We start from the raw sequence: 12,531 nt of genomic DNA on the forward strand, positions 1-12,531 counted from the left end.
GTGCAGTGCCTACTATGGATAGGCATGTTCCAACTCCCTGGACCTGGATCCACAGTCAGCAAGCATACATAGGCCATGTTTAGTTCACTCCAAATTCTCAACTTTGACACTATGTAAAAAGAAGATTCCCTGTCACATCAAACTTGCGGTATATACATGGAGTACTAAATGTTGACGAAATCAAAAACTAATTGCACAGTTTAGTTGTACTTGCGAGACGAACGTTTTAAGCCTAATTAGTCAACGACTGAACAATTATTATCAAATAAAAACAAAACAACATTGTAGCTACAGTGTTGCTACAGTATTCCTAGCAGCGCAGGCCAACTAAACACGGCCATATATACATACTCCTACCCTGATGGATGCAGATGCAGATGCAGATGCAGACGCTGTCTTGCCTGACAGGCAGAAAGCAAAATGCTGGCGTTCCATGACGAGGACTGCAGACTGAGACTGTAAAAAGGCTATGGCCTTGTTTAGATGCCATCCAAATTCTAAGTTTTTTCACTTTCTCTCCATCACATCAATTTTTAGTCGCTTGCATGGAGTATTAAATGTAGGTAAAAAAAATAACTAATTACACAGTTTAGTTGGAAATCACGAGATGAATCTTTTGAGCCTAGTTGGTCCACGATTGGATAATATTTGTCAAATAAGACGAAAATGATACTATTCATCGGGTTAAAAAAAATTACAAACTGAACCAGGCCTAGGATCCACGCTCGCTTGCACTGTTGAAAGCCCAGTGTGCTCCCCAACAACTGACGGTTGAAACATGCTGTAAAAGGATGACGCCGAAATGCTGCGCTGCGCATGACCACCGTTCGCTGACGCGTCGCCGTTCATAGTACGTGCGTGCCGGGACAGTAGGAAAGCTACGGCCGGGCCGGGGCATGCAAGTGGCTGCCGTTGCCTTGCCTGCCCTGCTGGGACGGGCAAGCCATGCATATCCATCGAGAGCCAGGCAACCTCGCACAGAAATGGAGCAGGAGTTAGACGGGCCGTCGTGTCAGAGCACCACAAATATGCTTTCCTTCCTTGCTTGATTGACTGCGCTGTCAAGAAATCAAGATCGACCAAATCTTTCAGCAACAACAGCCATCGGTTTCCTTGTTACTGTTACTCTTCCTCTTTTTTCTCTTCTGGGCAGAGCTGATGGCAACTGTTGTCGGCAGCAGTAGAGCTAGCTCGCTGTAGGGGGGGTTTATATATGCTTTATATATAGGTACCATTATGCTGCCTGATTCTATCTATATATGTCGTGTCAACGCAAGTTGGTGGGTGTACGCATGGTGATGGCGTGTGTGATTGGATGGACTGTCGATCACTGCTCATGAACAGTGTCGTCAGCAAACAGTCACAGCAGAGGATGCAATCTCTCGTCAGGAGATTATGATCACCGGGTCAAGGAACATACGAAACCATCCACACACGCTGGCTGCGTCTCCGATCGAAACACGCAACGGCAGGTGGCGCCCGGCGGCACGCTAGTTGCGGCCTCGCCCAAATTTTTTATTTTTAGCCTTTTTTTTAAAAAAAATTCACAAATATGCTCTGAAGGTAAGATTTTAAAATCTAGACCCTTAGCTCGGTGCCATCGTTGCTGGCGCGGAGCTCTTAGGCTCAACGCTGATGTGATGGTAATTTGACAGGCAGTTCAACACTGTAGATTTTGACACCGAGCTCGGCGCCAGTTGCTACGCGCCACCGGCCAGCGTATACGCGCGGACGGGATGCAGATGCAGGGACGTTGATGGCCAAGTGGCATGCATGTATATTAACCCAAACAGAGAAAAACAATCTGCCTGCATTTGTTTATTGGGTCAAGATGCTACTAGCAGTTGTAGTAGCAGTACAGGCACTGATAGAGACGTTCGTTGTGGTTGGTGTTGCATGTATAGCATATCCCGCGCAGCAAACCGAGTCGGGGAATTCTGAATTCACCATACATACGCGTCTAGTTATATACTATACTGCGCAAATGAGCAGCTAATTTTATTTAAGCAAGGAAATAGCTGGCTCAGATACGTTGCATACAGAAAAGCCAGTATATATACTAGTATAATTAAACCAGCTAACGTCGTTGACAAGAAACTGGGAGTTTATATATATCAATCGCGAGTAATAATACAATCTGCAACTCTCAACGGTTTGTCAATGCGCAAGCGAACGTGAAGGACTGCAGCATGCAGAGTCGTCGCGTGCCACTTGTTTTTCCTCACAGCGACGCAGATGGAATATTTATTCAAAGGAATGAAGGGATGATCAAGGGATTTGCGTTGCGCATGTTGTTGGAGCAACTTGGCCGCAAGAAATGATAAAAATAAAATAAAAAAACACTAGTGCTCTTCCTCCTATCCGGCTATCAGCACATGGCGATCTAACGCTGGGTGTCGCCTGAAATAGATTCAATTCAAGCCACCCCCGCTCGTCTCGACGGTTCATCACCGGCGGGACGTTGGAACTACCACCGGCATCATGGATGCCGATGCCGTTGTCAAATCAAAACCCCCGACGGCGGCCAGATGCATCTACTCCTATGCGTGCATGCATCGGTCCCTCGACAGGAACCGGGCATGGCAGGCAGGAAGCATTGCCGCGGCGCCCCGAGAGATTTGTTCAGTCTCTCGAGAGACGACAGATTTCAACTTGCCACCACTTGCGAACACACAAACACAAACACCTACGTGCCCGTGCCGGCGGTAGCGGCCCGTGCCGTTTGGCGAGGCTGGCTGAAAGGGAAATTCGAAGGCCTGCTGCATGCGCTGCGAGAATCGACCACCGTACGTACGTGCTCACTTTTTTGGTCACGTTCACGTCAGGCATGCTGCAGTGCAGTAGTGCACGGTTGGCAGCGACACTGGCGGTGTAGGCCGAGGGTAGCCTTTCTAGCGCGCAACAGACCTGATATCACGGCACAGGAGGATCGGATTCGATCCATCCATCGACTGGAGGTCCATACAAGTAGGAGTACGTACGTACGTACAGTACGCACAGAGGATGGTACAGTAAGACCGTATTTGTTTGTCGTTGGTTGACACATCGGCAGTCGATAAGACAGGGAGTACGGGAGCTGTGGAGCAGCCCCCGGCACATGCGAAGAGGAAGATGAGCAGGGACCTGCGTCACTACAGCATACACGTGTTGCACTCGGCAAAGAAGGCTTTGCACTCGGCAAAGCCTTTGCCGAGTGCTGCACTCGGCAAAAAGCTGTCGGCATATCCCTTCACGGCAAAGGCTTCTTTGCCGAGTGCCGCATGTCGGGCACTTGGCAAAGGATTTCCCGAGTGCCACGACGGCACTCGGCAAAGAAAAGCCGTCGTGACGGCCAGGTCACGATGACGGCCCCTTTGCCGAGTGCCACGCGTCGGCACTCGGCAAAGAAATGTGTTTTTTTTATTTTTTTAAATGCTTTGCCGAGTGCCCGCATCTGGCACTCGGCAAAGATTGTTTTCTTTTTTTTGGATTTTCTTTGCCGAGTGCTGCAGTTAGGCACTCGGCAAAGCAGTTTTTTCTTTGAATTTTCTTTGCCGAGTGCCTTGCCCATGGCACTCGGCAAAGCTGGGAAGCTGAGTGTCGCAGATTCCCAGCTTTGCCGAGTGTCATGGTCATGACACTCGGCAAAGAAGTGAAAAAATTCAATTTTTTTTTGGTTTTTTGTCTTCCATCGTTGCAAACAAGATATACATCATATATATATACATACATATATATATATATACATATATATATATATATATAACACAACTATATATCACACAAATGTATATCACACAAATGTATATCACAATCCACCACAAACACAAACATAGCATACAAGTATCACAATCTCGACTCTCAAGTCCAAAGTCCAAACACACAAGCATAGTTCACAAAGTTCACAAGTGCATTATATCACAATGGCTGCCATTTGAAGCTCACGGCGACGGTCCGGGTTGGGATGACCAAACGTGCGATCCCGGCGACCCTCCGAGGTGGTTCGACGCCGCCCCCGATTGATGCTGCATAAAATAGAAGAGATTGCACGTGAGCGACAAGAGAAGAGATAAATATGCAAGATAAATATCCGCCACTACCACCACCACCACCACATCACCGCCATCACCAACACTTCACCAACACTTCACCACCACCACCACCACCACCACCACACCACCACCACCACCACCACCACCACCATATCACCACTATGACCACCACCACCACCACACCACCACCACCACCATGAGCACCACAACACCGTGACCACCACCACCAACACCACACCACCACCACCACCATGACCACCACACCACCACCACCACCACTAGGTTTCTCTAGGTTTCACTAGGTTTCTCTAAGTTTCAGCATAGAAAGTAAAACTTCGTACTTATACTCACCGGGGTAGAATCAGGTCGTTGTGGAGGTGGATCTGGAGCAAGCAGCGTCTGTGGGATCGCCCAACCTTGTTGCTGGCCAATTTGCTGCATCAACTTGACCATCTCGGCCATCTGCCGCTGATCTTGCTCCCGCTGGGCCTCCAAAGCCTGTAGCCTCTGCCGCTCGACCTCCCGCTCGGCCTGTAGTTCCTGCACCTGGGCCTGCAGCATTTGACCCTAATGTTTCAATAATGCATAGGTAAGGTATGTAAAAGTCAAAGAACGACGAATGAAACAGGAATGTTTACCTAGAGTGCCGACACCACGGTCGGCCGTTGGCGTATGGGCACGCTTGAGCTCGTGCTCGCTGCTCGGAGCTGGTGGAGAGGAGGAGTAGAGGCCGTGTCGAGGACGCCGTCTCCAATCTAGAACCGCCCATGCTTCTTGCCTTGCCCCACCCTCATCACGAGCTGAGGATCAAGGCGCTCCTCGGTTCTTGGATCGTAGCCCGGCCCATGGACTGACCTTGCCACCTCCGTGTACGAAGAGAGGCGGGTGTGGACGCTGGAGTTGGTGTACGCCTCAAGCGGGGCATCTGGGTCATACTCGATGTCGGCCGTCGCCTTGCCCATGTGAGCCAGAGCATATGCCTTGAGTTAACCAACTAGCTGGCCACCGTGTGCATCCGACTACGAGAAAGACAATAACATGTGGTTAGAAATGATGCAGAATTGAGCGCGGCTAGATTAGAGCAATGGCAGAGACTTACATATGCCTTTGCATATTTGCTGAGGCTGCGGCTGTCCTTATGGTGAGGTACACTTGGCATCTGCAAACGCTATCGCGGGCCTCCTCGTGCTTCTTCTGCCAGTCCCCATCCAACCAGGTGTCCACAATATATTCCCAGCAATCGGGGTGGGTGGCGCACCAGCTTGGAATCGCCTATAGGACATCAAGTAGACAACATATCAGAAGATCAAATTAGGCATACTTAATCTCAAAAGAAATGAATATTCATGTTTTGTATTTACCTATATGTACTGCTCCCTTGTCAGTGTCATCCGTCTTGCCTCCTCTATGTTGACACGTCTGAGTAGGAACTTGGCGTTGTAGTCTATGTGGGCCTGGAGGCGGGACTCATAGTGCAAGTCTGTGACACGCCTTTTACAGGAAGCGTAAGCCACCTGATACGCACTTTCCTTCTGTCCCTCCTGGATTCTGAAGAAGTCCTGCATAAAGACACGAGGTATCCATTATTTTATTTCAAGAATGTCCAATGAATGCGAGGAATTGAGGAATGTAGTGCAAGAAAGACTTACCCACAACTCCCTAATCACCCGATCTGCCTTGTTTCTGCAGCGGATGCCATTATGATCTAGAGCATCCTGCACGAGGGCATAGTGGTCGAACGTCTAGGCCGGCTCCCAATCCTAATCTCCTTTCCTAACCAGGCCAGGGAAGTGTTCCTTGCACAGAAGTCCCAAGATGCCATTCACATTGCGTGCTGGGCCGCCTGGTCCACAAGCACCCAATTCCTGCACAAGTGGTCCACAATAGTTATTAGTTGTTATTATGATTTTTCAACATATCAAATGAAGAACATATGAAGTTACTTACCTATCGCCCTCGGGTGCAATCAGTGGGCGCCTCTCAACAGGTATCGGTCGCTTCGGGAGCTTTGCGGGACCTCGTTGGTAGGGCTTCGACGTACCAGAGGAAGTGGAACCCCCTACCGTCGCCGCCTCCTCGTCCTCCGTCGCTGGAACCGCCTCCTCGTCCTCCGTTTGTGGACCCCCGTCCCCGTCCACCGTGTGCTGAAGGTCGTCGTCGTGCACAGAGTCGCGTGAGGAGCTACGCCCATGGTCAGTCAATGGCTCCCGCCTGGGCCTGCCTCTCGGCCTCCTCGGCCTCTCTGTAGCCTCCGCCTCCTCAGCCGCCGCCATGTCCCTCCGGTTGGCGTAAACCGAGGGGCAGCTCCTCCTAGTGGGCCCCATCACCTGCAATTAAAAAGAGTAAACCAGTAAGTACAGATAAACGAGACATACTTAGTAAGAGATGCAAAATAAAGAAAATGTAATTACAAAATAACATAGTATTACATGTATTTCTAATATTCTTCATGATCGGGATTATCTGGACGATAGGTATCGTCATCACTATCAAGATTGTCCAAATCCTCAATAGCCTCATCCTCATCGTTGTCATTGCCTAGTCGTAGTCCATCAAGCATTTCCAAGTCCTTCGGATCATGCACCTCATTTGCAGCGTCCTCGTCAACAACCCATTCCTCGTCTGCTTCCATTTCGATCTCTGTAACACCCTAATTTTGCATTTTCCAAAAAATATAGCCAAATTGATTTATTTAAGCAATTTATGTGAGCATTCAAACATAGGAAAGTAATAATTTTTATAAAACTAAAATTAAATATAAGATTAGCTACAAGTGATGCATACATGCTGCTGCATATTTATTTTTGTGATGAATGGTTTTGATTCAAAGTCCAAATGAATTCAAAATCTAATTGAAAATGGATTTGGAAAATTGTTGGAAAAAGGAAAAGAATTATTTTTTTCCTCTCCCTCCCTTCCTTGATTCTCGGCCCACTCCTCCTGCCAGCCCAGCTCCCTCTCCCCTCCCCCTTCTCCTCATTTCTAGCCGAGGCCCAGCCCGAGCAGCCGCGCCAGCCCGGCTCAGCCTCCCCCTGGCGCCCTGCGCTGGCCCAGCAACCGCGCTAGCCCAGCTCCACGCCAGCCCAGCGTTGCAGCAACTGCCGCCGCGCCTCCCTTCCCCGCGTTCTGCCGCTGACACCCGGCCCCGCCCGTCAGCGCGTTCCCCCACCTTCGTCCCACGCCCGAGTCGCATGGAACCGACGCCGCAACCGCCTCGGAGGCCACAACCGCTGCACGGAGAAGCTCCGAAGGCCGCCGTCCGCCGTCTGCCGTGACCCGCCTTCCCCAAGCCGTCTCCGACCCCTTTCTTCCCCGCGGTGAGACCCCCATGCTCCCCTCTCTCTCCCCGACCTTTTCCTTTGGCGTTTGGTGACTTGTATGGCCGTTTCGCGTGCGGCCGGGAAGCTCTTGGCCACCGGCCATGACGACCGCCGCCTCGGCCTTCCCCTCCGGCCACCTTTTTGGCCTAGCCGTGATCCCCTGCCCCTTCGCATTTTCCCGGTGCCTTCGGATACGCATTCCGTGGACCGTGGCCCCCTAACCGAGCTCGCCGGCGGGTCCTCACCGTCAGCCATGGCGCCTAGCCGCCTGGAACACTGTTCCGGCTAGCCCCCCTTGTTCTCTCTCCTCTGTTTTAATCTCAACCGTCCATCGCGTGATCTACGGCCTAGGATGGCCGATACCCTTTCGCCGTGGCAAATTTGTTAAAGAGCCCCTCCCTTTTCCCGAAATAGAACCCACCGTCCTTAGCGTATTTCCCCGTGTACGCTTTCTCGTTTTGAAAGCGTAAAGTTAACTGTTTTAGTTCAAAGTACGTTTTCAGTATTTACAGAAATGCCATTTGAACTGTTTTGCTTATAAAATCATCGTTTTAGCTCCGAATTGATCCGTTCAAATCGCGTTAGCTTCGTAATTTCATAATCTACATGTTAGAACCACTGTTAGTCAAGTTTGGAACTTTTAAATTTCATGGTTAGATTTAATTAAATATATTGCTATAGGAAATCCCGTTTAAATCATAACTTACGCATTCTAGCTCCGTTTTTTATGAACTTCGCGTTGACGTGATCATAGCGAGACGTAGATTATTTTCATAACTATTTTATCTTGTTTTCTACACTGTTGGTGTACTGTTCTAATTATAGGAATGTTTGCTTTGCATGAAATGCCTTTGGAATGTTGTATGTTGCCGTGTTGGTCGCGTTCAGACGGTGCGGAGAACGTTGGAGACCAAGAATTCTTCGACGACCAGCAGGACCAGCAAGAGTTTGTGAACCAAGGCAAGTATAGCATGGGCCTACCTTGATGTCCTATTTCACTTTAATCAATTACTCATGTGCATGTGTCTAATTTTGATAACCCTAAGGACATTCTAGACAGTTGATGACTTGTTCCCTTGGCTCCTATGGGGTAATTGCATATGGGTAGATTGCTAGTGCTCTAACTAAACATGATCTAAATGATGATGAATGGTTCTATGGAACCAATAGTATAACATGTTTTATAACAACTGATCCATAGGGCGAAGGGGCAAATGACTATTTATCATGTTGCTCCCGGCCCTCCATAAGGACTTATCTGTCGGCAAAAGCTGGGACTGACAGTGCAACCGGGAGAGTCATATGGCTCTGACTTTAGCTCAGTAATAGGACCTTTTCTAGCTAGTTAGAGGTTACCTTCTTGGCGCAAATGGGGCTTGCCACGTTGGGTATAGGGCTGCCTCTATTCCTATGTGTATAGCCGCGATGAATATGTGCCACAGGAAAGGGGGGTTCCTACATCTGCCTGCCAAGGAAACCTAGCGACCCTAACTTGTTAGAGAAACCTATGAAATGGCTTCATAGTGTACCCTACCCGCTCACCTTGGCAGTGACATGGGAGTAATTAACCCGGGCATATGGGAATCATGACTCGCGGTGAATGTGCACCACCTCTGCAGAGGGTAACAAACTGTTATAACAGCCATGCTCACGGTCACGAGCGGCCTGGAAAACTCACAGAATAACTGGTTACTTGTTGATGATCATTTAAGATGTTCTATGATGTTATATGATACACTTGACCCTGATAATTGTTCATATGGGATTAAAGGGGAGTTTAAGCATAATATGATAATACCTGATAATAAAAGCTTGACCTACTAAAAATGCTAACTGCAGTAAACCAGTGTCAACCTTTTTGAGCTTCATAACCCCATGTTAACTTGTTAAGTACGGGATGTACTTACGCTTGTTTATTTTCTTTATTTGGATAAAAATCCCGGATGGGTAACAGATGACAACGGGTATGAGGATTTCCCTGAGGATTTTAAGGCTTGTGGTCAACCAGTTGACCTTCCCTATGATGAAGCCCCACGAGAGAGTTACCTTTTTATATTCCACTGTGTGATGTAAGACTAAGTTATATTATGGATCTGATGTAAGAGACACCGTGATGATACTTTATGTAATTTGTCAGCTTGTGTGTGTGATTGATCCCTGGGCACACACGAGTTTTGTGCATTCAATTTTATCCTTAAAATTGGGTGTGCAATCTCTCCGGTTAAGTCTATCTCAAGCATCCCTGGTAGCCCCTCTTCTTGTTGATAGAACTCTCCGTCATGCGTGTTTGGGTTCAAGTTGTAATCATCAGGGTTTGGGCGAGGTAATCTACCGTGTGGTGATACCTTGTGCACAATATACCAACCCTGAAGACGTGGGTCGGTTTTGCAAGCATATGGACAATAATAAACTTGTGTGGCTTGTTGAGCCACAATATAGACATCTTCTCCTAGATAGAAGGAATCCTGTCGAGTTTCGACTATCCCAAGTTGATGGGACTTTCTCGATACTGCAGGATCAAACCACTGGCATTTGAATATGACAAGATTATGTGCTTTGGAACCACGATAGTTGAGCTCGTATATTTCTTCAACTGTCCCATAATACTCCTCCTGATCAGTGTCGGGCGTAAATACTTCGGTATTCGTGGTCCTTGGATTGGGACGACTCTGCTCGTACCTTGTTGTGTGGAAGCGATATCCATTCACGTCATAAGCGTTAAATGACAAGACCTTATAGTCAAAGCCATTGGCCACCTATCGTAATTCAACACTTATAGACACATCCCTTTGGCACTGCAAGTTCAAGCAGGAGAGAAATGAAATTAGGCAACTTGGAACGTCAAACTTAGTAAGAGCTAAGTTGGCCGGTACCTTTTTTTGGAACCATGTAATGAAATCAGGTGAACCATGTTGAAGCAGGGTCTCTCGTTCATGGTCAGAAGGTGGCCTTGAATGATGCCAGGATTCATCAAAAAATTCCCTACACTGACAAGGAACAATGTTGTTGGATGTACAAAAGTTACGGAGTATGTAACAAGTTCGTTGAGAACTTACCCTAGATACGTTTCCACTTCGTCAAGGTTGGTCAACACGTAGAGCATGATCTTGCGTCACTCTTCATAGCTCAAGGTCTTTGTGGTCGCTCCACTTGCTCTCCCGCGTGGCCCTTTGAAAAGGCTAAGGGTCGATTCATTTTCGTCCTCGTTGTATCGAGCGGGTGGATCATGCACGCTAGGAAGGTTCTCATTATAGTATGTTGTTGTGAAGTTTGACACCTCCTCATGAATGAATGCCTCAGCAATGGAAGCCTCAATCCTGCCTTTGTTTCCACATTTCTTGCGAATAGTCTTTAGACATCTCTCGATTGGATAGCACCAACGATTCTGCATAGGCCCCCCGTTCGTGCCTCGGATGGGAGGTGCAAAATCAAATGCTGCATCGACAAGAAAAAGCCAGGTGGAAAGATCTTCTCCAACTTACAGAGCAACAGAGGTGCCGCTTTTTCCAACTCCTCAACCACTTTCACAGATACCTCCTTGGCACAAAGCTAACGGAAGAAAAAGCTCAACTCTGCCAGCACCTTCCAAACATTCTCAGGGACGTAGCCTCGAACAATCGATGGAAGAAGCCGCTCAATCCATATGTGGTAGTCATGACTCTTCATCCCTAAGACTCGGCCAGTCTCTAGGTTCGCTCCCCTCCTCAGATTCGCTGCATACCCATCCGAGAACTTTAACGTCTGCATGCATTGTATCACTTCCATCCTGTGCTTCTTGTCTAAGACGTAATCGGCCTTAGGCCTTTTCCATGGCTCGCCATCTCTTGGAGGCAGCATCTCTAGCTTTGGTCTATCGCATAGCATTGCTAGGTCCACTCTAGCCTTAGGGTTGTCCTTTGTCTTGTCAGGAATGTCCATGAGTGTTGCCCAAAGTGCTTCGGCGACATTCTTCTCAGTGTGCATTACATCTATATTATGTGGAAGGAGAAGGTCATCAAAATAGGGAAGCCTCTCCAAGCTCGACTTATGAGTCCACATATGTTCGACTCCATATCCCACAAAGCAATCTTTCTTTCAACTATCTTTCTGTGGATTGACCACGAGAGCATCTATCTGAGCATGAACCTGGGCACCAGTCATCTTCTGAGGTTTAGGGTCGGTCACCTTGACACCTTTCGTGAAGTTCTTGGTGTCTTTTCTGAATGCATGGTTAAGAGGGAGGAACTGTCGATGCTTGTCGAACGACGAAAACTTGCCACCCTTCTTCAACCAAATGAACTCCAGAGTTGTCTTGCATACCGAGCATGGGAACTTCCCATGGACACACCAGGCGCTGAATATCCCATATGCCAGGAAGTCATGCATGGAGTACTGGTACCAAACATACATTTTGAAGTTTTTCTTTGTAGCTCGGTCATAAGTCCATACCCCTTCATTCCAAGCACTAATCAATCCATCATAAACAGGCTCCATGTACACACCCATTTTGTTTTCCGGATGTCCAGGAATTATCAACGTCAAGAATATGTTTTGCCGTTGAAGGAGGACCCCGGGGGGAGATTGAGGGGGATAGCGAACATGGGCCAACAAGTGTATGGGGCCAACATCATTCCATAAGGATTGAACCCATCTGTTGCCAACGCAACACATACATTACGGGCCTCAAGATCTTTGTCACGATGCTTGCGATTAAAGCTTTTCCATGCTTCACCATCAGCTGGATGTACCATCTTGTCAGGATTGTATCGAATGCCATTCTTGTGCCATGCCATCTATTTTGCGGACTCCTCGGTCATGAATAGCCGTTGGAGCCTCGGTATGATCGAAAGGTGCCGTAGGACTTTCATGGGGATCTCAAGTTGCTCCTTCTGGCCATCACATTTGTCTACCTCCACATACCTAGAGGATTTATACTTTGGACAGTACTTTGCATCCTTGTGATCTTTCCTAAATAGGACGCACCCCTTTAGACAACAATGTATCTGCTCATACATCATCTTAAGTGCACGAAGGAGTCGCTATGACTCGTAGAAGCTGCTCGGTAGAATATGACCCTCCAGAAGCAGCCCACCAATAACTGCCAACATACCATCAAAGCAAGCTCGACTCATGTTGTACTAGGACTTCAACCCCATTAGGCGTCCAATGGCATCCAGTTGAGAAACCGTTGCCTTCTCGTG

Source organism: Miscanthus floridulus, chromosome 3 (genome assembly GCF_019320115.1).
Source record: "Miscanthus floridulus cultivar M001 chromosome 3, ASM1932011v1, whole genome shotgun sequence".
Taxonomy (NCBI): Eukaryota; Viridiplantae; Streptophyta; class Magnoliopsida; order Poales; family Poaceae; genus Miscanthus; species Miscanthus floridulus.